Source organism: Mastomys coucha, unplaced genomic scaffold, assembly GCF_008632895.1.
Source record: "Mastomys coucha isolate ucsf_1 unplaced genomic scaffold, UCSF_Mcou_1 pScaffold20, whole genome shotgun sequence".
NCBI lineage: Eukaryota > Metazoa > Chordata > Mammalia > Rodentia > Muridae > Mastomys > Mastomys coucha.
In genome coordinates, this window is record NW_022196903.1 from 134,348,157 (window position 1) to 134,369,814 (window position 21,658).

The following is a 21,658-nucleotide window of genomic DNA, read 5'->3' on the forward strand; positions in this document are numbered from 1 at the left end:
ATATATTATATATATATATATATATATAACTATGGTACAGTTTAATTTATACATTACATAAAAGGTAAATAGCATCAAAGAAGAAGACAGAAGCTCACACACTATAATGCAGTGTCCACGATCTGTGTGTGCTCAGGGCTTATATTGATTGTGATCGTGGTAACAGACAGTTGAGCAACCAGGATAGAGTTGCCTTCTGTCCTAGGATTCAAGCAACCACAGATCAAAACTCTATGGGGAAAGAAGTTGTATCTGGTCATCATTCCCTCAACACTGAAGTATTGCTATGTACATCAGATTTATATTGTGGTATCTAAGTAACCCAGAGACCACGCATAAAGAGGGGTAAGTAGCTTATATGAAGATACTGCATTTAATATAAAGATTAGTTTTGTTTGTTTCTTTGTTGAGACGTGGTTTTACCTGTGTAGTTCTGGCTGTCCTGGAATTTACTGTGTAGTAGACCATGCTGGCTTCAAACTCTCAGAAATCCCTCTACCTCTGTGTCCTGAGTGATGCTGAGATTAAAGGCATACACCACACCAGGATATGAGCATATGCAGATTTAGATAGTCCGTGAAAGTTGGGCTTGTAACCATTTAATTGCAGGTACCAAATATGGACATGCTGGATTAAAAGGATGATTCATGTTCTGGGCAAATGAAGCCAGATGGAATGGAGTTTCATCATGCTACCTGGGACAGAATACAACCTAAAACTTTGGAATTGCAACACTTCCATTCCTTGACCCCTTTTTCTTTTTTTCTAGATAGCATTTTGTTCAGCTTTGGCATGAAACTCCCTTTGCAATGTAGGATGGCCCTCACTTCAGCTTCTCAGCTGTTACAAGTGTGCACCACCATACCAGGATTGAATTATTTTTTGTGTGTGTGTTTAGATAAGAGGTCAGCCTCATGTCATTCCAAAGAAGTTGTCCATTTGGTTTTTTGGCACATGCTCCTAGCCTGGACCTTAGGCTGGGCTGGCTAGCTGGTGACCCCAGGGATTTGCCTGCCCTGCCTCCCCGGTGCTGGGATTACTAGCACACGCCAATGTGTTTGGCTGTTTATGTTTGTGCTGCAGATCTAATTCAGGTCCTCATGCTTCTGAAGCACACACTTCACCTTCTGAGCTGCTGCTCTCCAGCCTACTGCGAATTTTTTCACTTAATGTTTTAGTTGTCCATGAGTAATGGAAACCATGGAGAGCAAAACTGTATGTAAGGTAAACTCCTGAACTCAAAAGCTCAAAACAGTGGTATAGATCTAAATGGTACTTAGTTATTTTACATTACCTGTGTCACACTCATTTATGAAAAGGTTTTTTAAAAAACTCCTACCGTGTCCGCTGATACATCCATATCATAAATCTTGATTTATAATGAATTTTGAAAAAAATTAAGTTCATAAAATTAGTTTCCTAATTAATGTGGGTCCTACAATAATCAGGCCATATTATCCTGATGGCGTGGGAAATTGACTGGCTGCATTCTGCAGATTGTGTGCCTTCCTTGCTTGCTTTCAAGTTCTGGGCTTCTCACTTTATAAAAGGGAGAAAGTAGTAGCCAGGGTTAGCTATAGGAAAGTGCTGCTCCCTGGAGGAGGTCTTGCCTCACCTCCCTCTGACCATGCTCCGGCCTTCCTGGTACCTGTGCTGACAGTAGACATCATGTACAATCTTTGGAAGGCAGAGAACAGGACGGTTTGTTGGAGTGATACAGTGACGTGGGCTGACCTTGAGATACCCCAGCTTGTTGTCTGGTGATGTTTACTGTAGCAAAGTGGGTCAGGTTTTAACTTGTTCATCCTTCATATATTTGCATTTTAGTCACTTGTAGTCAGACAACATTTCTGTCATTATCTTTAAACTTGTATTATGAGTTATTAAGCTCCTTTCCTATGTGATTCAACTAATGTCAGTACAGTTTAAAACATAGTCCACAGAAATTACTGAATTTGACATCAAATAAAACTAAATATTTTCTAGTGTGCCTTTGACTTTTGCCGAGAGCAAGTGTAAGTTCTCAGCCTCCACTATTAAAAAGGCTTGTTATGGCTCTATAGGACAGATTAACACAGCTGGGAATGAAGTAGTCTCACAGTCTCTCCCTCCACCCTTTGTTTATTTTCCTGTTTGTATTCCTGGAGGCCAACAGCTGTGCATCCATTTTATCCTTTATTCCTTACTTAAATGTGACTCTAGAAAGAAGCAAGTCCAGCTTTCAGACTTAGAAAAGATTTCTCCATTTGTTACTAACTTTTCCTGTTGAAACGATATATTCATTATATTAAAATACTTCTTGAAATTAACCCAGCATCTTCCACCTTATATGCTAGCCATGTGTGTGCCTCTGCTTTCGTCACTGATGGCTGCTCTGATGTCCCTGCGTGCCTAGTGCCATTACAGTTCCTAGCCTCTGCGTAGTACTTCCTTATTAAAGTCTTCATTTGGAAATCTGTGCAGTTCACTTAGACCCACAGTAGCATCACTGTCAGTAATGAAGATGTGATACTTTCAAATGTATTTCTGGACTGATTAAATATCAGTATTCTAAAGCCATCTGTACTGTATAAATAGCATTGACTCTTCAGGTTCTACTTCAAAGAAAGGGCTGTGAGTAAATAAGAACCTTAGTTTGCTCACTTGAATCAACCAAGTATTTGAAATACTTTTCAAAAATACCTTTAAGTTAGGTGTTGCTTTGCATCTATATTTTAAAAACAATATGTTGTATGAAAAAAAAAAATTTTCTGTCCCCGTTGGAAAATTTCAGAAAATCGATGCAAGAAAATGCACGAGTTCTACCATTGTCTACAGAGTCCTGGCTGACATCTTCTCGGTTGCTTTGTGAATAAGCCAAGAACATTGAAATCGGAACACATAGAGTTGTATGATAACTTGGTGTACTTAACATTTCCAGGTACATGTATGACTCTTTAGATTTTTATTAGTATTATTAGAACTCTCCATGGTGGTGTCTCCCCACCTTTTTGGTCCCCCTTTTTCCCACATACTGTTGACAGTTTCCTATGTGAACTGATAATCATTTGGGGTCAGTACATATAGATTTTACAGCCCTGACTTGTTGCTTGCTTTTGGTCTAGGCCATTCCGGTCTCGAACTCACTGTCTTACTGCTTCAGCCTCCTGAGTGCTGGGAACTCAGGTACATATTGTCTCCCCTGGCTTGGATTTTATACTTTTGATACTTCATAGTGAGATATTTTAATTTGTAGATGTACAAAACTTATAATGTTTATTTTTGAGTATCTGTTTTTACTTCATGTGCATGCAGGTTTTGCTTCTATATCTGTCTGCACCACATGTGTTCCTGAACTCAGAACCAGAGGAGGGCATAAGGATGGATCCCCTTGAGCTGAGTTAAGGGCAATTCTGAGCCACCATGGCTTGCTGGGGTGGAACCTATGTCCTCTACAAGAGCAGTAAGTGCTCTTGACCATGAGCTGTCCATCCATCCCTCCAGGCCATGTCCTCTAAGCTACTCTCACAGTCTAAACACTGCGCTAGGAAACATGTTTCTCACTTACGACTGTTATGGTTAATACTGAAGTGTAGTGAGCAATACTAACAATACCCAGTAATACCTCAGGTCACAGTACTGTGGAGACATTAGCTATTTATTGACATGTCCTGCACTGGCTTCTTTTAGTCTGTTTGCTGTTTTTAAGTCTGCATAAGCTTTTAGAAGTTCAGATCCCTTCTTGCTTTGTTTTTAATTTGAGACAGATTCTCACTGTAGCCCTGGCTCCCCTAGATGTGTTGGTGCTTACTGGCCAATGTCAAACTCCCAGCAGTCTTCCTGCCTCTGCCTCTCACACACTGGACTGCAGGCCTGGGCTAGCTCCAGGTCTCTTGCAAAAGTGTTAATGTTGGAGGTTAGAAGTGGTTGATCGGACCTGAAGAGAACAGTGGCAAGCTCTGAAGAAAGGAGTAAGAGAGTTTCCATATCCTCGGGGCTTTTTCTGTTGCTCTTAGTTTATTTCAAGGAAAAGAAAATGAAATTTTCCAAGTGTGGTACCTGTACTCCCAAGTTACACACACTCTGTGCCTGTTTGTTTGTCTCTTACCTTACATGAGTCAACCATTAGCTTTTCACTGGGAAAAAAACCTCTTCAGTGAATATTGTTGAACTTTCATTAAAGTTAGCCAACATGTATTCTCTGTTTTCCTAAAGGTAGAAATTTTGATTTCTCGTTTATAAGAAAACTCTGCATTTATCAAGGGCCAGTGGGCTTCATAGTTAGCTATTATTAACAGTCATTGTGCCACATCCTCTCATCCATCTGCTGTCCTCCTGCATGGCATCATCCCAGAATTCTGCCCTCATCTCAGCCCATTTGCTATCCCATTGGATAGTGTTGTGCAGCTGCTATGGTTAAGAACCACACTGTTTAAACTCTGAGACTGACAGAAGACCTGGCTCAAAGGACATGGGAAACTGCAGCTTCTAAAGCCTGCTGCTTGCTGGCTCCTCTTCTATGACAGCAGCATAGCTCTAGTGCAACAGTTACATCATCCCTAGGGTATGTGTGCTTTTGTAATTAACTGAGGATGAAGTGTACACACACACACACACACACACACACACACACACACACACACACACACCAAATTCCAAAGAGAACTGAGAGTGTTCTTTCCTTGGGAAAAAGAGTGCTGATCCAGATTCTTTGAGTCAGAGGTCCTTAAAGAATGATCCATTTCTGAGGTACGCAGGGAGGCTTGTGTTCAGCATGACATTGGCACATCCCGTTGAAGAAGGCCAGCACCAGAGAAGCAAACAGCACCTGCCAGGAGGTGGTGTGGGCTGTGCTAAATTGTTATAGTTAGACGTGGAGTTAGACGTGGAGTCGGTGCATGGTCACATAAATTAGTGAGTTTTCCTGACCGCTAGAAGTCTGTGAGATGGTTTGCATGTGAGTCGGTGCTGTTCCACCATTCATTTACTCCCTCTGGAAAGTTTTCAACATTAAATTCATTAATTAATAAATATTTATCATGTTCTGTTAGTTATTCTTCATCTGCTATGCATAAGTGTTGTATGATGTAATTTCTAGTATTGCAATTAGACAAAATAGGTAAAATAGATATTTCTTTTCTCAAAAATTTTGTATTATTTATGTTTGTGTTTATTAGTGACATGTGTCTTCTATGACATATGTGTGCAAGTCAGGGGACACCTTGCGGGAGTTGGTTCTTCTCAGGCAGATCTGGGTTGTAGGGTTGGCAGCAGGTGCCTTTCCCTGAGGAACCTCTCACTTTGGCCTGTTTAATTATTTTGATGCGAGAGTCAGCATAGATTCTGAAGGTGAGGCGGATAAAGGACCACTGTGTTTCAAGGTGCCTGCAAGAACTGCTATGAGGTAGATATGATAATGTACCTACGTTCTATTGGTGACATCAACAGAGAAACTGGCAGGTGCTCTACAGTGGGAGATGCCACACAGCAGGTAGAAGTAACTGAAGACAAAGAAGAGGTTCTTTTTATGTAACTGATGGGTTTTCTCTCTTTCTTTTCTTTCTTTTTTTTTTTTTTTTTTTTTTTTTTTTTTTTTTTTTTTTGTTTTTTTTGAGACAAGGGTTTCTCTGAGTAGCCCTGGCTGTCCTGGAGCTTACTTTGTAGACCAGGCTGGCCTCGAACTCAGAAATCCGCCTGCCTCTGCCTCCCAAGTGCTGGGATTAAAGGCGTATGCCACCACCACCTGGCTTCTTTCTTTTTTTTAAGATTGATTGATTGATTTTATTTATATGAGTACACTGTAGCTATCTTCAGACACACACCAGAAGAGGGTATCAGATCTCATTACAGATGGTTGTGAGCCACCATGTGGTTGCTGGGAATTGAACTCAAGACCTCTGGAAGAGCAATCAGTGCTTTTAACTGCTGAGCCATCTCTCCAACCCTAGTAATGGGTTTTATTAAGAACCAAACTCTTGATTCACGTAATTCTATGGGATATTGTTTTTACATGCATTAGTAACATCTTCATCTGAGATCATTTATTTCAATGTACAGCAGATATAACATTGAAGTAACATCTCTTCCCTGATTAAATAAATAAGCATAGAATGTGTTTCAACTTGCTTTTATTGCTGTAGTAAAACAGTGAACAAAACCATCTCAGTGCAGAAAAGGGATATTTGGCTTAAACATCCAGTCACAGTCCATCAGTGAAGGAAGTCAGGCAGGAACCATGGACGAAAGCTACTTACTGGCGTTCCTCTATGTCTTGTTCAGGACCATGTGCCCAGGGGTCACACTGGCACAGTGGGCTGGGCCGTCCCATGTCAATCTGGTGAAGACATCTTATTTTCTCAGTTGAGGTTCCCTCTTCCCAGATGTCTTGAATTTGTTTCAAGTTCACAAAGACCAACCAGCAAGGAATGCATGCAAAGATTGTCCTATATATTTAATTTTTAAGAAAAATTTTGCCATGTGGGAGCAGCTCATAACCATGTGTAACTCTAGTTCCAAGGGATCTGGAATTGGATAAGATACACATAAAATACAATTAAGTAATTTTTTTTTTTTAAAAAGGAAAAATGTCAGAGTTTGATCAGAAGCTGTTTTAAACAGCAAAAATGTTCAAAATATTTTTTTAGTGTGTTGAGCACTGATCTAATAGCATTTGTATTATTTAATCTTAGACTTCCCATGTACCCTTAAAAAGACACACATGCAGCCCAATACAGAAGAGGGCAGAGATGAAGTCTAAGCTCAGCTTTTTTTTTTTTTTTTTAATTATCTTATGTATACGAGTACATTGTAGTTGTGAACCTTCATGTGGTTGTTGGGCCCACTCGCTCCAGTTGGCCCTGCTCCTTCCATCAGATCTCATTACAGGTGGTTGCTCAGATTTGAACTCAGGACCTTTGGAAGAGCAGTCAGTGCTCATACCCACTGAGCCATCTCTCCAGCCCCCAAGCTCAGCTTTAAGAAAGCAGTTACAGGTCGGGTCAGCAGATCACTGAGGTAACTCAATGGATACTAACAGAAATAGGACACATGATAATCTCTTGGCTTCTGAGTTTTCTCATACTCTGAGGCAGTTACCTAGCCTGTCTACAACAGAGCTGGAGTCTGGCTCTAGATTCTTTGTTCTCAAGCTCATTGATGCCGTGTCCTTTAAAAATTTTTCCAGGGCAGTGGTGGCTCACATCTATAATCCCAGCACTCGGAAGTCAGAGGCAGGAGGATTTCTGAGTTTGAGGCCAGCCTGGTCTATAGAATGAATTCCAGGACAGCCAGAGCTACACAGAGAAACCCTCTCTTAAAACAAACAAACAAACAAACAAACAGAAACAAAAGAAAGAAAAAATTTCCAGTAAATTGCATGGCTTTACAAAATACTAGTAGTTTGGTTTTTTGTTGTCCTTACTGTTTTTTTGTTTTGGTTGTAGAATAATAGTAAAATATAAAAGGAAGAAAAAGATAGAGTAACCCAAATATTATAATTTTATGTAGCTAGTCTACATAATATTGACTCATTGAAACTTAAACTGCTGTTAATTAAACTTATCATGATTCTGATTGACTTGTTCCTATGGCTTGTGCTTGTGTGACTCTAGTTGGCCTTGCCCTTGCTAGTTCAGTCTCAGATTTGAGTGTCTGTCTCTGTGCTGTAGTTCTTTTTCTTGGGTGAAATCTGTTTTTACTCGGCCCTCACACATTATAGTGAACCAGCCTTCTATGGCCTGTTGCATCCCAAGTTTGTTTTCCTATTTCTCAAAGGTCAGAGATCAGCTGTTTATTTTCCCGTTTCTAGAGAAAGTTCTGTGATTTGTGTGGTCTGCAGCTGACTGTGTGTGCACATATCACCTTCATATACAGTGATGTGGGTGATGAGAAACCGAGCCTCCCACTAGCTTGTTTGTCCACCTCCCTTTCTCCCCTGGCTTCCCTAGCACTAAGTGCTAGTCACTAGAGCAAGCTGGACGCTCCCCCTCTGACTTGCCATTCTCTGTGACTCTGCACGCATCAACATGCAGTTGTCCTTATATTTTGGGTTATTAAATTTATCAAGTAAGCAAGTGGTTTAACAGCTTATGTATGTTATCTTTCTACCATGGAAAGGCAGCAGCAGAAAGATAGTTGCTAAGCACGTCTTCCTTCGGGAGAAAGAACTCTCCCTATAGACCTACCATAGAACTCTCCCTATAGACCTACCATAGAACTCTCCCTATAGACCTACCGTAGAACTCTCCCTATAGACCTGCCGTAGAACTCTCCCTATAGACCTACCGTAGAACTCTCCCAATAGACCTACCATAGAACTCTCCTTATAGACCTACCATAGAACTCTCCCTATAGACCTACCATAGAACTCTCCCTATAGACCTACCGTAGAACTCTCCCTATAGACCTACCATAGAACTCTCCCTATAGACCTACCGTAGAACTCTCCCTATAGACCTACCGTAGAACTCTCCCTACAGACCTACCATAGAACTCTCCCTATAGACCTACCATAGAACTCTCCTTATAGACCTACCGTAGAACTCTCCCTATAGACCTATCATAGAACTCTCCTTATAGACCTACCATAGAACTCTCCCTATAGACCTGCCATAGAACTCTCCCTATAGACCTACCATAGAACTCTCCCTACAGACCCTACCATAGAACTCTCCCTATAGACCTACCGTAGAACTCTCCCTATAGACCTACCGTAGAACAACTGGCATGCCCATCCGGCTGGCCCGCCCTTCCCTAGAGCTCACCCATGGTTAGTGCTCTTTCTCCTCCTGCAATCTGGACCTTGCATATAGATAACCCACGAAAGCTGTCTTCACAGTAAACTTGAAGTAGCAGCAGCAGTAGCGGTTGGACCTGAGTTATGAGTTATAAGAGTAAAGTTAGACAGTGAACAAGTATGTCTTTTGTACTTGAACTCCAAAGCTGAACTCCGTGTAACCTTCTTGCAAGACCCATAAATGAGTCATCAGATATACTACATTATTTGATTTCAGTGCGTAAGCTTTGATTTTAACGTTGACATTGTACCTACCCATGACTCTACAAGTTGGAGGTTTTTCTCTCCTTGGAAAGTTGTGGCCAGGTTCAGTCGTTGCTGCTGGGATAATGTTGTGTTGGTGCTCTGAGCCATGTTGATAGTTATCAGGTTCCCTGTTGGTTTGTGTGCACTGTCTTAGCTGATCACTCTCTCCTCTCTGTGGCCTCTCTTCTGTTGCTGACCCAAAGTGGTCATTTAGCCTGCAGTGTGCACAGGGTGCTGCGCTGTTTGCTGGGGTCACTGTTGTGATTCCTCATTGATGGTTTGGTGAGGAAACTGCTCATTAAACAGTTACACAAACAGATCTGCAGTTACAGCAGTGACAAGCTCAGCAGCATTCAGTGTGGGTAGTCGGGTCCTGGTCTATGGACCTGACTAAATTGAGATCCAGAGGATAAATGGACTTACTCAGACACATGTCCTCTAGACAGAGATAATGGTCTGTCAGGAAGGCCTCTTGATTGGTGGTGCAGTGGGTTTGGGGAACTGGGGAAAGTTTGTCTTAGGGATGCAGAGACGGAGACGCTTGGGGAAACTGAAGAGGAGTGTAGCATGGAACCCTACGAAGCAGTCGCATTGTTGGGATTACAGGTTCTGTTTATCCTGCCAGAATACGTCAGAGAGAAGTCAGAGTCGATAAAGGAGGACCAGAATGGTGGAAGAATCACTTTAATATTCAGATATAAAATGATGCTTGGTTTTCCTGTGTTTGCACTTTCTATTTTGAATTTACTTTGTGGGAGTGTATCGTCCCATTTCCTTGCCAGACCTACACTTGAGATACCTCTATGCGTGTGCGCACACACACACCATACACCCTATCTAGGCCCATGGTCTCAATGATAAGCTATTCTTGGAATTAAAATGCAAGAGTTATCTACTTCCTGATTTCGCTAGCTTCTTGTATTAATTCTTCTGTTTGCTATGAGCATTGTGATATTTGGTGGTAGTTGTGATGGCAGCCACTGCAGTAGCTATAAAAAAACGATGGTAGCTCATCTATCTTGAATAATTTTTTTATGTGTACAGATGTTTTGCCTACATGTATGTCTGTGCACTATAGGCCAGAAGAGGCATCAGATATTCTGCAGCTGGAGTGACAGGCAGTTGTAAACTGCATGGGTGCTGGGAATCAAACCCAGGCCCTCTGGAAGAACAGCCCATGCTTTGAGTCATTGAGCCTTCTCTCCAGCACTAGGAAATGTATCTTTTGTCAGACACTGCCCTAGCATTCTGCATGCACATTCATCTTTTCCTCAGATAATAGAAAGAGATGAAGACGGAGCCGAGGGGTATAAAATTGCAGAGTAGGGTTTAAACTAAACCCTTGGCTCTTAATTATTCCTCTGATGGTGAAAGTCACAAATAGTAGACTAGAGAACTTGGGGAGAGGCCAAAGTCTTAAGACACAGTGAGTCGAAGAAGCTTGCTTCCAGCCCAGGCTGATTGCCTGAGGTCTTGCTGTGTGTCCAGGCATCCCACATGTGCCAGGAGTGTTAGTCACTGAGAGTTCATGTTATACAGAGATGTGGTGGCTGGAGCGCTCCACAGTTAAGAGCACATACAGCTCTCTCAGGAGACCCACGTCTCAGTGTGAGGGTGAGGGTGGGGAGCTGAGGCTCACAACCACCTGCAGCAGTAGCTTCAGGAGATCTAAGCCCTTTGGCCTCAGTAGGCAGCTACATATGTGTGATGCACACATGCTCTTACAACCACACATACAAATAAAAGATTTTTTTTTTTAAGTGTGAGTATATGTGTATGAGTCTGAGCACCTGCAGAGGCCAGGAGCATCCCTGGAGCTGGAGTTATAGGTAAGCTGCTGGGTGTGGGCACTGGAATCAGACCCGAGTTCTCTCGTAACTGCTGAGCCATCTCTTCACCTCCCATAGCATTAAAGAAAAAAAAAAGACACTTGAAATTACAGCATTTCTTTGTGGATAGTCACTGTGATTTACTCAACTTGCTTTATTACTTTTGGCTGTTAACATATTCTATGCAAGAACTTAAAAGCATATGATTCTTCCCTATTGGAATGGGAAGAATGCCCGTGTGTGCACAAGTGCGTGCGTGCGTGTGTAGGTGTGGTAGAGCATGCCTTTAATCATAGCTCTCCCAGCACTCTGGAGACACATGGATCTCTGAATTCCAGGTCAGCCAGGCTACATGGGAGACTGTCTCAAATTAATTAAAGAGTAAAACATTGGTGTTCTGTGTGTTAGGAGAGACCATGCTTCTAAACTTAAACTAAGTCTAAACTAAAGTGACACATATACAGTTTAGCTTTATGTTCCAGGCTGTGGTCAGAGTAGGGGGAGAACTGGGCCAGCATTGTCTCTGCTGTGCTCAATCAACACGTAGCTCAAGCTCACACCCTACTCACTTTCTGTAGTAAGAGGACACAACCACATGCCACAGCAAACTGGGGACGCAGGCAGGGGAGTGGAAAGAATATACCGTGCGTGTACCTTGGTTATTTCTCCTATCTTCTGGCTGCTTTTCCTTCTATACCGGTACATGGTTGTTATTTTTTTTTTCATGCCAATAAGTTCTCATTGCTGTTTTTAATGTCAATAAATTATTCCATTGAACAGATAGGATGAAATAAAATTAAATGACCATGTGGATGATTTCATTTTGATTTTTGCTAATATTGACAATTCTATAGCAAAAGTCCTCAGTAAGAAAAATCACTTTGGTGTGGTTACTTATTAGAAATAGAACTCAGGGCTCAAAGAATTTACTTATTTTAAGGCTGTGGTCTGTGTTCCTACGGTCTCCAGATGTCTTCAGTGTACCCTATTTTTTTTTTTTTTAGGTTACATTTTTTATTTGTGTGTGTGTGTGTGTATGTGTGTGTATGTGTGTGCGCGCGTACGCTAGTGTGCATGCATAGTGACTGCTTATGGCACAACACTTTCATGGCGGTCAGAGGATAGCTTATAAGAGTTAGTTCTCTTCCTCTGCCAGGTAGGCTCTGGGTACTTTTATCCAGTGAGATGGCTCAGCAATATTCATTTTTTGTTTAGTTATTTTAGTTGCTTTTAAATAATTTTTAAAAATTAAATTTTTGTATATTGATGTTTTATGATGCAGATGTTATGCACAGTTGCTGTAGTGAAGCAACTTAATCAGCCAGTGCTCCAAGTGACTTAAACGACCAGGGCAACTAAAATTAGTGAGCGCCTATGTGTTTGTGTACAGTACAGTGATGTTGACCATAGCCTTCATGGTAAGTGATAGTAACTAAGTTTGCCATATTTTTCATATTTTGACTATAATTTCATTATTGCCACAAACTTTTGTTTTACTGTCTTTTGATTTTACATTCTACTCTCTTGCCTTTTGATTCTGTTTTTGATGTCATATTTGGCTTTATCCTTAGATTATGAAAATGTCTGTATTCCCAAATAGATGTTGACACTTCATGTATTTTTTGGTAAATCTAATAGTCCTTCTAGAAGTCACCTGGCTATAGAGTCTAGTTTTATTTTTTTGTTGAATGTTACTTAACTATGCCAGTAGAAATCAGTTGTTTTTATATTTAAAGGACTATGTGATTCTTAGATAAAACCATCCAGAAATGTTTTAAGATATCTTTCTAGGTAGTGATTAGGATGGAGTAAGAAAGGAAGTTGTAGTTCTGAGTCTTTTGAAGGGGAAAAGCCTGTGTTGTTGCAGACAGAAATGATCAGAATGGGGCATGCTTGACATTTGGCCAATCCCCATGTGCTAGCAGGTCTCTGCAGTGAGGCCTGTCACTTCACTTACTCTAGGGCTGCACCTGATATTCCCATGATGCGTTCCTTGTGCTGTCTCCCACTGAAACTCACGCTGGTTGAAAGCAAAATCCGAGTTAGTTTAGTAAAAATTGGCATCAGGATAACTTTAGAGACTTTCTTTTTGCATAATTCATAGCATATTAATTTTTAAATGTATGTGACTACGAAAAGTTACTATTAAAAATAACCAAAGTCTGTTAGCATGACTTTGTCCGTCAGTTTACAGAACATGCTTTGAGCATGTCTGTGCATGTGAGTAATTAGTAAGTGTTTGAAAGAAGAGGCCTTCCCTGAGGCTCACCATGTGTCAGTCAGCAGTCACGCTCAGGTTTTGTGAGTAACAGAAGAAAGACTTAGCTGTTGGATGAGTAAGGCAAGGATGCACAGGACATCCCCGGCCCCGCTGAGTAAGGCAAGGATGCACAGGACATCCCCCGGCCCTGCTGACCTCAGACTCCTGGTCTGCATTTGTTCTGGTTTCTTTGGCTACAGAGACAAACACAGTGCAGTAGTTGCATATGCCTTATCCAGGAGTTTGAGCTCATCATCAGATACATACTGAGTTCGTGGTCAGCCTTGGCTACATGAGGCCCTGTCTCAAAACATAAAAATGTCGGTTTCTTTGTTCATCAACCCCATAGCTGAGGGACTCTTAAAACATCAGGATATGATATACTCGGTCTTCTGATTGTCTCAGTCTTATAAGTCTGTCTCCCTCTGTTCCTCTCCATCTGCTGCACTCCATATAAAACCTCCTAATGCTGGCTCAGGTGCCTATCTGGGAACATAAGAGTGGCTGGAGAAAGCAACGGCCCTCTTCCACCTGCCATTGGCTGGCTGCTGACTTTGTAAGTCCCTCAGTTCTCTGTAATGGAGTCCTTGGTCACTGGCAAACGTGTCCTCTACAGGGCTGTGCTGCCCTCTGCTCAGAAGGTACAGCCAGCTGAGGGGCTGGGCTCATGGGAAGCTTCTCTTGGTTGTTGTACATTCACCCTGCTATAACAGAAACTCATTACTTTCAAAACATGTTCTGCAACCCATAAATCTGTGGGTTTTGAATAGAAACAACCCAGGCTTTGGATGCCAGTTATCAGATAGGAAGAACCATTTCCTGCCTGCTATTTTGTTTGCTTCATTTATTTTGAAACATTTTTCTTCATTGATTTAATGGTTTTTGAGATTCACTTTTCATTGAAATTGTATATTTGGGCTTGATTGGTTGGGGGCACTTTTTTATGTGTAAATAGGTTATTCTAATACTGCATAAAGCTTTGAAGTTTGTACAACTAAACTGAGTTATATTTTGTTTGTGCCACAAATGAAACATCACTATGGCAAGTACATTTTAGAAACCACAAGACCTTGTGCTGAAGAGTTTATATGATTTACAAACAAGCAATTCTCTAGCAATTTCTTTTGGGTGAAAGAAATGAAGTTTGATACTAGTATCTTTGTTGTTATAGTTGGATCTTGAATGTCCACCCATAAACCCATGTAGTAAAGGCTTGGTCTCCAGGCTGTGGCTCTGTTTAGAGAGAGGTATGGGGAAGGATGTTAGGGCATTGTGGATATGCCCTTAAGAGTTTTAGGAATCCTAAGCCCTTCCTGTATCTGTTTCCCAATTCTCATGAGGTGAATAAGCTTCCTCCTTCATGTGCTTGCTTCCACTCTGATAACCAGCCTTGCCACAAGCCAAGGAACCCCAGACTAAAGACAGCGACTTCAGACAACCCTCACGTCCTTTCAGCTTGATTGTCTCAGTGATGGAAAGCTGACCATCACATTTGTTTCTGTTTATGAAACACTTCAAAATCTAATCTTCTACTCCCATTCTCCTATATGTATACCTGCAAAACTCATATTGGAGACACAGCCCACTTTCCAAAATGTTTTATTATAAATTAATGCAAAAAGAAAGAGTTTTTCAAATTTTAAAATAGTGATATTTATATAATACTAACTCTGTTAAGAATGTTTTAATATTCAGGCCAGCAGGATGGCTCAGTAGGTGAAAGAGCTTGCCACCAAGCTTGACGGCCTGTTTTGTCCCCTAGTTCCCATGTGGACAAACTGCAGTTGGTTTTCCTTGAACTTCTACATTCATGTCCATGCTGTGTACATATACACAGCAATAAAAATTTTTTTAAAAGATTTGTTTATTTTTATGTATATAAGTACATATGTCGCTATCTTCAGACAGACTAGAAGAGGGCATTGGATCCCAATACAGGTGGTCGTGAGCCACCGTGTGGTTGCTGGAAATTGAACTCAGGACCTCTGCAAGAGCGGTCAGTGCTCTTAACTGCTGAACCATCTTTCCAACCCCACAATAAAATATTTTTAAAATGTGTTACTGAGAATCAGGAGACAGAAACAGGCAGATCCTTTATGGGTTCAAGGCCAGCTTGGGATAAGAGTGAGGCTTTGTCTCAATTAGAGCTGCCTACCAGTAGAAGACTTGACTTTCCCAGGGCTTTTTAAGACACTTAGGGCAACCTTACCAACGGTTCAGTACTGCCTACTAGGAAAAACAGGCGTCCACTTTGGATGTGTACATTGGCACTCAGATCAGACAATTTTAGAAACACTAAACTGTAAAAGAAGATGCATAAGTCCAGGCGATAAGCAGTCTGAAGAACCCATTAGTAAGGTTGTGACTCCTGTATCTTTTCCTGTGTCCCTCAGCATCGGTGACTCCTCCAAAACAGCGGAGGTACAAATCAGATTGTATCCAATTGAACCATGGTTTCCTTCTTTTTCTCCTAGTATCTGTTTATTCATTTACCTTTTCCCTTTTGTCTCTTTGAGATTCTGTAGCCGACACTTACATGGAACTCACTATATAGCCAAGACTGCCCTTAGATTCATGGTAGTCCTTTGCCAGCTACTAAGCCTATAGATGTGAGCTACCCATACCTAGACAATTTCATGATCCTTAATTGCACATCTTTCTGGGCTGTTATTGACAGCTTATAGTATGTGGGTTTTGTGTAGCCTCTCCCCAACTCTTTTCTGGTAAGCTAACTAGCTTGTCATTCTTACCAGTGTGAGGTAAGAAGTGTTAGGTCCTCTGTACACAAGAACTCAGCGGGCATTGCTGGGATCATTGTGTCCATTGTTAATTACTGTTAGGACACACTGCTAGCTGCTAAGTGGCATCTCCCTTCTCAGGAAGCAGCCGGCATGTAAGTCCTGCACTGCAGTATGACAGCCAGCTCTTAGACATCCTCAAGAAGGGTGAGTGAGTCACTCTCTCTTTTTCATTCACTAAGAACATTAAGTGTGTAAATTGTGTGACCTTCCATGGAACCCTTGCCTGAAATGCTTCTCTCTCCTTACAATGAACCTGGGCATACCAGTTTCTGAGGAGTAAGGTGAGAAGAGGGAGGTGAAAATCTTAGGTAGAGTCTTAGGAACTAACAGTTCAGAAAACTCTTAAGGACAGTATAGCCTTCTCCGTGGCTTCGACTGAGTTGTAGGGAACTCAAGTTAGAAACTGAATATTCAGCTTCCTTTGGTAGTTTGTTCTTATTCTTCATCTTGCTTATTAGATGGTAGAGGATGTATTGAAGATGCTCAGCAGATGACTTGAATGGCCTTTTGTATTGTTACTTGTGAGTGTTTGTTTATGGAGCCAGGACCCCTGTAAGGGGAGTGCTTCTGTGGCTCTATCTACCCAGAGGACATCTTTCTGGACAAAATGCTACCTACCCCCTCTCCCACTGTGACTTTAGAAGTCACTTTCACCTTTCCTTTCTGACACCACATGACTTTTTTTAAAATCTTGATTGTCTTTCCCTGTCCACTTCAGTTCCAGAGGAAGCGGCATGCTTAGCTGTCACATTAGTTGACTTACTCAGGAAGGTGATTGTCACCGCCTCTGTTGTTAAGATGTCCACAGTTGGAGAACTCTTGCTGATAGTGGTCGCCTGTTAACTTGTGCGTCTTTTGGTGTTTGGCTGATAAGACAATTACAAGCCTATAAAATGTAATGAGGTAAAGATTTCCTTCTCAGCTGAGCATCCAAAACAGGAATAGTAGTTAGAGCAGTTGTGTGCCCATTTCCCTGCTCTGTAGGGAAGCCCAGAGACCTTGGCTTGGCTTCTGCTGGGCTCATGCTGAAGAAAACAGCCTCATGAGAAGGGAACTAACTGCCAGCTGAGCCAGAACACAAAAGGGACACAAGGAGAAGAATGACAAGCAAAGAGCACTTCGTTCCATGCAGGATGAAGCAGAGTTCCGGGAGGGTAGGGATCGTCTGTTCCCTTTGTTTGCGCTGGGGATTTTTTTAAATGTATTTTAATACATAAAGAGACAGTTTATACTGTAAGTTATAATAGTACCCTATTTGTAGCTGCTTATAAGTATAAATTTACTGTGCCATGGAGGGCTGCAAAGTAGCTCAGTGGTAGAAAATTTGCCTGGTGGGCCTGAGCCTTGGGTTCATTCTTCAGACCCACAGTCCTTTAAAAGAATGTTGGCTGTAGCTTTCCAAAGTTTGTGTTTATAGTTATGTATTTATAGAATCAGAGAGATGACTGTAAACACCCACAGTAAAGGTAGTCATCTCTGAATACAGTGCACAGATCACTGATGCACATAATCAAATGACTGTATATGCACATGACTATGTGTATGCATACATTCGTACATATGTATATAGAAAGAAGTGCAAAGCCATGCATATACTCAAATTAACACACACACTTTGTAAGTTCATGTGTACAGAGAGATCTACAGAGTTCCTGCAGTGGGAAGAGTCAGTAGTCCTCAGGGGGGTGCTGAGCCAAGAAGCATGGTGGGAGGATGGGCCTGGGCCCTGAGAGAACTGACTCTCATGCAGCATCTATGTGGGTTTGGTTTGGTTTGAGGAAGGGTCTTTCTACATATCTTTGTCTGTCCTGAAACCCATCGTGTAGACCAAGCTGGCCTCAAACTTACAGAGATCATCCTACCTCTGCCTCCTGAGTGCTGGGGTTAAAGGCGTGTGCTGCTACTCCTAGCTCCCTGCAAATATACTATATATTGTTTATATAGTATATATTATATATTCATATACTTCATAATTATATATTGAATACTATCATATATTAATATACTTCACAAAAAAAACAAAAACAGGCCTACCTTGTGCTTCAGTGGTAGAGTACCTGCTTAGCATGTGTGGGGCTATGAGTTTGGTCCCAAGCTCTGGAAAAAAAATTTTTAATTAAATTCTAAAAACTTCAACATTGACCTCAATTTAAAACTCTTAAAACTATTGGAAGAAAATATTTCAGATAGTCTTTGTGATCTTAAAATATGTAAAGATTTCTTAGAAATGATGTCAAAATAGACAATGAGACTTCATAGGGGGCTATGAGAGAGGAACAAGATGTGTTTGGAAAAGATGTGTGTAGAAGTGGAAAGAAACCTACTGAAAATGGACAGACACAGAACGAGGGCAGAGGTGAGCTGAAGGAACGAAATAAAAAATTTGTAAAGTCCTATAATGAAAACTAAAGCTATAAAATCAATGGAAAAAAATGATACCCAAAGTATAGTTCATACATAAAAAAAAAAAAACTTGAAATTGTCAGAATTAATGGTGTTTTCCATTGTAAAAGAGAGGGCTGGAGAGATGGCTCAGCAGTTAAGAGCACTGGCTGTTCTTCCAGGGGTCCTGAGTTCAATTCTTAGCACCGACCTGGCAACTCAGAGCTGACTGACTATAATCCCTTAGGCTCTGACACCCTCCTCTGGTGTGCATGCTAACAGAACACCCATATAAATAAAACCTTTAAAAAAGAAAAGAAGAGAAAGAAAATAATCATGGGGAACATATTTGCAAATCATACATGGCAAGTTATATCTAGATAGCACAATACAGTGTTCAGAAAACAGCCACTAGGCAGAGATTCCAACACTCACTTCTAGAAGTTTCGTAGATGAGAAATGGGAGGTTTTTCTCAGGCCTTGGAGTATCACTTAGTGGCAGAGCACATTGTAAGTGTGTGCTTGGCCCCATTCCTCCTGCATCACCACAGAGGAATGCAGATCAAACCCATAACTACGGACCAAATCATAACTACTCAAGGCAAAAAAGGCGAGCACGACTCACTCTTATGTGTAGGTGTGTAAGGCACAGTTCCCAGAGCTGGAGGTCACGAACCCATGGACCCTCCAGCCTTGCACACTGACCACCATTACCCATTCTCTCAAATGGCATCCTCAAGGTGTTGCATTCGTAGACATATTGAATGGGCCACACATTTTGGGGTTTATGAGTGCTGGTCAGTTGTTCTTCCCTGCACCTTGTAGGGACTCTCTGTACCTGGGCAATAGAAGGAGAAAATTATAACCAAAATTGCTACTGATTTCCTCTCTCACTCATAGCAATTTGTCATGTTTACTAACCCTCCTGTTCCCCCAGGGATTCTCAGCCCCTCTCATTAGAAGAAGAGATAGATCTTCACAGAAAAGTATGTTCCTGTCTTGGAGCCAGACATGAGTAAGGATGAAGTGGAACCAATGCTAACACCAGCCAGTTGTCACTCCCTTCCTTCCACTGGTCCCCAGAAGTGCAGAGTCACTGTTGGAAGCTGCTTAGTTCCCTGTCGGGAGGCAGAAGAAGAGTAGGCCTGCTGGAGCCTCACAGTGATCCGCCCTATCATGTACACAGGCCCCATACACTGTAGACTGAGAGGCCCAGTGGGACCCCATTCCTGATACTGGGTTTAAGGCCAGGGCCTAGGCGCTCCTGTGTTCTCAGCCATCACAAATCAGATATTTAATTTTTAAGTGTTAGAAATAAGAATTTTTCACCTTTCAGTTCCCATAAACAGAACCTACAGTTGCTATAGCAGCGATTTTTTTTTCCACCTACATGAAATTTGAGTTTGAGACAATTATTTTCTCACAGATTTTCAAACTATAAAATGAATATACACAGCCACTGTAGCTCAGAAATAATTCCTCAGATGAAAAGTGATTTGTTTTCCATGAGTGAAAGCCTGAAACCTCACCTGCAAAGTCCAGTTTGATCGGAAAGGAGACTTTGTGTAATACAGGGACTGAAAAGCACAAGTGTAGAGGCCCTGCCTTCCTCCAGCATGGGAAGGGAAGCAGCACTGGCTCTCAGGGGCCGCTTACGCCTTAGCTAGTCGGTCAGCTGGTCTCTGTTGAGCTGCTCACAGGATGAGTATCGTTCCGATGTCCTAAGGGAGAAGCTTTGCACTTAAGTTTTCGTGACGTTTGATAACAGCGCTACTTTAAAACACTCAGCAGTCATGGAGCCTGAACTCTGCCATGCTTCCATCATTCCCTCCATGGTCCATTTCAGTTGGCAGAGGGGAATAATCAGACCTGTGCCAAGTAGTGCTAGCGTGTTTTCATAAATCGTCATTTGCAGGTGCATGTTTAACTCAAAGAGGAATAATTGGTGACTTCTCTATTCAGAGTATGGGATTTGCCTTTGCTCTGGTGGGAGTTTGTTCATTATCAATGCCCCTGACTGGAGCAGAGCCAGCCCATCATCAGTTCACATGTGACTTATGGCAGGCCTGCTGATGAGCCAGCCGTGGGGGTGCAGGCTTTGCAAACCAGCAGAGCCTTCCTTACCTCAGCCAGGGTGTGACGTGCTTTGTGTGATGTGGTGTGTCATGGTTGGGTTTTAGAAATTGGAAACACTCACCCTCCACCCTAAAAGCTGTCTACTGCCCAAGTTACCATCTCAGTGCATGCTGTGTGCCTTTCAAGAAGGTGTGGGGAGGGTGCTGCTGGCCCTCCTCAGGCTTGGGAAGGAGTGCACACAGAAAGATCAGTGTGGCTCCCATCCATGTGTTATACTTTGTTCACGATTCACTGTTCTCTGGTTAAATACAGCAGAAATAGCTAAAATCAGAGGTGTATCCTGTCATTGAGTTAAATACAGGTATATTCTGGGGTTACTGAGCCCTGAGTCAAGAAAGAAACTCAGTCAGTACCTGACACACAGTGGGGAGTGGGGACTCAGTACCTGACACGCAGTGGGGAGTGGGGACCCATGAAGTGGGGCATGGCCATGGTTTCCAAGTGGGAAAGCAGTAAAACAATAAAAATGTGCTGTGTCCTACAGCAGTGGAGCAGAACAGTGACTGGCACCTGTGCAGGACTCGGTAGCTTTCGTGGGTGATGTCCATCTATCCTGGTCATGAAGGAGAAGGGCTGAGACTGTACTCTGCCTTCCTCCCTCTCTGTCTCCTTAGTCTGTCTCAGTGGGTGTCGGTTTCCTCACCTCTATGAAGGAGTTCTGGATAAAATATCAGTGTATTGCTTTCTTTAAGAGAAATGTAGTTACTTATTAATAGGGAGTGGTGGCTTTGTATATGTTATATGTTAGTCAAATTCACTGAGCTCTAGAAGTCTGTGAGATTATTGGTTCACTCTGTTTGGGAACAAGAAACCAAATACTTAGAATAAAGAAGGGGGAAATCTTACATTTGTAATATTTTAATTATAGGTGCAGTTGCCTCTCAGAAATCTTATGACTCAAACATGATTAGGGAGGGACTTTTGTTAAATGCTCAGAAGTAAAAGTAAGCAGACCTTTGCTTGCTTGGTTGTCCGTCCATCCATCCATCCACTCAGTTATTACTGAGTCAGTCTTTTGTTTTCCAGGGTGGCTTCACCTTGCACACTTGAGAATTACCTTGAACTTACTATTTTCCTGTTTCTGTTGTCTCTACTGTCTCAGTGCTGACATCACTGGCCTGAGCTGGTTTATGTGGTGCTGGGGATCAAACCCAGAGAGCCATGCTTGTCAGGCAAGCATCCTACCCAGTGAGCTACACTCCCAGCCCAGTTTACAGTGTTTTGGGTTCCA

General features: G+C 41.9%; 1 protein-coding gene across 31 annotated transcripts in view; it reads left to right on the forward strand.

Moving 5' to 3' along the window:
• Positions 1–21,658, forward strand: part of Plekha5 (pleckstrin homology domain containing A5) — a 169,418-nt gene that overhangs the window by 19,689 nt on the left and 128,071 nt on the right. Inside the window, exons 1-2 of one of the 31 annotated variants that reach the window (XM_031383764.1) lie at positions 11,871–12,266; positions 16,894–17,063. The exons of 28 other annotated variants lie outside the window; for them this stretch is intronic. The gene's annotated coding sequence lies outside the window, so the exon portion shown is untranslated. Of the gene's footprint in view, positions 1–2,773; positions 2,921–11,870; positions 12,267–16,893; positions 17,064–21,658 lie in introns of those variants that run through there. 2 more of the 31 variants (XM_031383762.1, XM_031383763.1) reach the window with 2 other exon arrangements.